The sequence below is a fragment of the Octopus bimaculoides genome, chromosome 5 (genome assembly GCF_046866305.1).
Source record: "Octopus bimaculoides isolate indiv1 chromosome 5, ASM4686630v1, whole genome shotgun sequence".
NCBI classification, from domain to species: domain Eukaryota; kingdom Metazoa; phylum Mollusca; class Cephalopoda; order Octopoda; family Octopodidae; genus Octopus; species Octopus bimaculoides.
In genome coordinates this window covers 26,831,021-26,835,865 of record NC_142932.1, presented here as the reverse complement: position 1 = coordinate 26,835,865, position 4,845 = coordinate 26,831,021, and the positions used below count along the sequence as shown (strand labels likewise).

At 36.7% G+C, this 4,845-nt stretch overlaps 1 long non-coding RNA gene across 1 annotated transcript; it reads left to right on the top strand.

The window, feature by feature from the left end:
• Window positions 1-806: 806 nt before the first annotated feature.
• LOC149135449 (uncharacterized) lies at window positions 807-4,845 on the top strand. The gene is made up of 2 exons (XR_016241866.1): window positions 807-3,469; window positions 3,979-4,845. It is a non-coding gene; the product is annotated as an uncharacterized LOC149135449 (long non-coding RNA).

Here is a 4,845-nt window from a genome sequence, read left to right as displayed (position 1 = left end):
TGTGTGTGTGTGTGTGCATATATGTATATATGGCTTTCTTTCTACTCCTTATGTATGCTGATTATCGATGAAATCTGCACCCGATATATATTTCAAGCAAGGGAGCGAGTTCCTACCATCTTCTAGTAGAGGACCTAACCACCAAACCGCTCGGTTTGGAGCTATTCGTACTGTTTCTCAGTGGCGAGCTACTGTCCACTAGAGATAGCAATCCGTTCCAGCTTGGATATAAGATATTTAAATATAACCAGGTATTCATCTGCTAACGAACATACACTTTCCATCTAACAACATTCTTTTGTGAAATCCTATTAACCGAGGAGGACACATCTAAATAGTCGTATCTGATTACAAATTTCTAAATGTATGAATAAATTCTGAACAATAACATAAGGCCACATTTAACCAATACAATTTCTCCATAGCACTCCATCAGAACATTTTCCATACACCCTAATTGGCATTGAACAATGCTTAACTAAGAACATTTAAAATTAGGAGAACTATAAAAGCCCAGAGGAATTCTAGTATATGACAATCTGATGATGGCTGCGCTGTGCGAATCCTCAAAGTCAGAATCGATAAAACAGTTGCAAAAGTATACTAAATGTGAAGTCCACCATTGAGCAATCCTTCAGTTTAATACTATAAGAACATACAAATGCAAACACATATAGTTATATATGTATGTATGTACGTAAATACATATACATACACACACACACACACATATATATATATATATATATATATATATATATATATATATATACATTTACATAGTCGGATATGATTTCTATGGATTATCTATAAAAACAAACATAGACATGCGTTTGTGTGTTTATCTGTGCTTCACTCTCACATGCGAAGGCATACGGCTTCGTGGTCAATGCGTTGGACTTAGAATCGTGAGGTCGTAAATTTGATTCCTAGTCCGAGTTTTGTTTCTGGTCCTTGAGCAAGACTCTTTATTTGATGTTGCTATACTTCACTTGCCTGTAGAAATGAGTTGCGACGTCACTGGTGCCAATGTGTATAGGCCTTTGCGTTTACCTCGGAGAACATCCGTGACGTAGAGAGGGGATAATTGTTTGCATGGGTGACTGCTGGTTTCACACAAACAACCTTTCCCCAGAGTGTGCCGCAGATACACACAAGCATACGCATGCACGCGCACGCACAAACGCACACACACAAACACGCTTGTTTACGATGCCTAGTGTAAAAATAAAATTTTCTATACAATATTCATTATTTTAATGCCAATTTCAAAATTTTTTTTCCGAAAATTCATTAAATTCCGATTGCAAAAATTATGAAAACCACAAATGGTTTGAACATCGGAAATAACATGAAGTATATGGAGTACATAAAAACTCTAGCACAGGATGGTCGGCTGGAATATTTTGACAGAACGACGTGAAAATCGATTAAAACGAAAACACCGGAACAATGTAGGTAAAAATGGAAGTAAATATTTATAAAGACTGACATATAATGAAATATGTTGGTAAAAATGGAAGTAAATATATATAATGAAACAAACACGTTAACTGCACAGAGTCTGATTAAAAGTATGATACCGAGCTGGTTAAACTGCAGATGTAGATAAAGAAGATATGGAGGACAATATAAACTTGTGTTTACTGAAATATAATTGTCTCTCATAAAACTCTTATCGTTCGAAAACTCGTATATCGTAATGCAGATAGTTTCTTATAATTATTATAATTACTATATGCATCATTATCAAGGCTGCGAGTTAGGGAGTTGTTATCGGGCCGAGACCTTCTATCTTGCAGTATTTCTGTATTTTCTGAGTACATGTTCTGCAAAAGTTGACATTTTCATTTATTCTTTCATGGCCGTTAACTTGTGTTCCAGCTACCCACTATGGTCACTGTAATCGATTACACTCGTCCCCGAAAAGTGTTCGTATCATTTTTTTTTTGTTTGCTTTAATGTTTGTTTTGTTTCTTTCATTGATATACTTCGTTCCTCAGTTGTCCAAATTTACAAGAATTAATCTTATGTGGCCTATGGGGTAAAGCATTTTCTTTTCTTCTTTTGTAAGAGAAATACTTTAGAAACCTGAAAAATACAATTCAAAATGTCTTCGTCTTCCCCAACCCCGCAGTTTGTAGACGTAAATTTTGAAAGTGGATCAATCTCTTACAGATGGTTCCCATTAAGCAATAATAAAAACGCAGAAGTAATTAAAACCAGTCGCAGCAGGATCTGTAGTAAAAAAGAAAAAAAGTAGCGACGATGACAATAGCAGCTAAGCAACAGAAGTGACTGCGACAATAGACATGAGTACATCGACAATAATTGCACTAAAAATGTAATCAATGAATTAAAAACATCAACAACAATAACAATATAACGGTAAGCAATAGCGACAAGTAGGGCAGGATATGAATGAAAGAAAGTACGAATTGGCGCTAGAACTCCTGCAATGCTACCATCGCTACCTTCACCAATATTCACCAGATTACCGATAGAAATGAAAGTTCGGCAATTAATAAAATCAAAGTAATCATGTTTGGAATCGCAGTGTGACGGATTGAGGTAATTAAAAAAAAACGTAATAAATTCCTGAGAATATCTGATCGAAATGTAGAATTAAACATTCTTAAATGCATACGACAAACTTGGACATCGAGACGCGTGTCTCTCTAGGGACAAATGATACTGACTTACACTTAGACTCTTTACAGGAGAAAAGTGGGAGGGTATCAAGGTAGAGGATGTACGATATACTCCCAGGAAATCAAACAAATGGATGTCGCTAGGAAAGGATAAAATTCCTAAGTTCTGGTTGAATACCTTCCCAGAAACAACAGATTGAAGGACAGAGTACCGAAGTGGTGGTGCCGGAAGTAGAGAAAGATAGAGTGAAGGATCATTCACGGTCGTGAATAGGAGGAAAAAGAAAGAGCGGGTGAGATCTCCACCAGAGATCCAGAAAGGCTGGAGGAGATTGAGATGAAGGAGAAAAGGAACTGGTTCGAGACACCAGCAGAATCAAGAACGGAAGGTAGAGTGGAAGCGGAAGCATCATTACAGCACGAAGTGCAATATCTAAACATTGATAATTAGTTTAGTGCACCAAAAGAGAGACGAAGTGGAACAAATCACTCGGACATCCCAGGTCCGTTCGCTGAAGCAAACGAATGTTAAAAAGAGAAAAACAAAAACAAGTGGCACATTGTTACATACGCCAAAATTGCGGCAATCGAGCGGAAGATCACGAAGTTTAAATCAATCATAAGAACAAGGTTGCCACCGGAGGGATATTCAGAAAATACCAAGGGAATAATTATTGATAAGGAGAGATATTCGAAACTGAAAGAACTGTTCGGAAGTAGTATAGACCCGTTACAGTTAGAAATTGAATTCGACGAATTACCACCGATTGTGGAGTTTGAAGATCTGAAACCCTTAATGGACTGCTAAAAAGAGTAAAGTAAGTAATGTTTTTCTTTAAAATTAGACAAACAATTGACATTCAAAAATTAAAAAAAAAAAACGATAAAATGATGCTAACAGAAAAAAAAAACAAAAATAGTGTAAGAAATATTTATTAATTCGTATAATTTAAGTCTTAAATGGTACTGCTTGAAAATGGGGCTCAATGCAGCCATTTCGTCATGATTAATTTTATTATTTTTATAGATCTTTCATTTTTCATTCGTTATATATCTTGTCCCCACTGTGGTATTCTGTCTGTCCTTGTGCTGTTCCCTCTATGTTATGGCCGCAGTGCCAAATAAAGAATTACAGTCGGTGTGGTATTTTTGATAGTGTTGAATAATTTTTGTTTCCTGTTGGCATAAGTCGTGTTGCGTTTTGTTGTATCTTTGTGGAAGTTTCTCACCGATCGGGTGAAATATGTTTTGCTGAATTTGTTAAATACCGTTGCTGTTTTGCCTGCGGTTTTGTTGAATTTTTTGTTTGTCTTCTTCTCCATTTTAGGGCATAGTAACTGAAAAAAGGAAAAAATGGAATGTGAAACAGTTTCAGGACTTGCCAGGAGTTATGCTTCAGCAGCTGGGAAAGGTGCATATTCGCTTGAAGTGCGAGAAATAAAAACTGAATAAAATAATCTGAAAGAATACTACAGCTAATTCAGATGGAGGGATCCAGTTTGAAGCTGGGCCCTCCAGAATTGACAGCCTGTACCAAGAAAAGAACAGTGGTGCATAAACACTATAAACAACGATCAAGGAAATAGAGATAGCTACAGAATGTCTTAAGGAAATTAAGAAACTTACAACATTCTATACTACAGGCAGAAAATACGGCACTGTGGAGGTGAGATTTGCCAACGAACAGGAGGCAATAAATCACCCCGCTGAAGACAGAAAAATGTGTACTCCTGCCTACGTACTCCGGTCAAAGGGTCGCCAGAGTGAGAATAGGCAATGCAGCGGCAGGGGAAATATCGCTAAGCATTTCGCCTGACGTGCTAAATATTCTGCCAGCTCGTCGCCTTGGTAATGAAAATAATAATCCTTTCTACTAGAGGTAAAAGGCCTGGAATTTGAGGTGAGGGTTACATCGATCACATCAACATCAGTACACAACTGGTTCTTAATTTATAGACACAGAAAGGATAAAAAGCAAAGTCAATCTCGATGGAATTCGAATGTAGCGCCGGGCTAAACACCACTAAACATTTTGTCCAGCGTGCTTAACAAATCTGCCAGCTCACCACCTTAATGCTGATAATAAAAACACCAGACCTGTCTTTTCTGATAATCTAATTGTTAATTATGTATTCTTTTTCCTCTATCAAATTTTAAATATATCAACATGACTAAGTAAATAAATGAGAAGAAA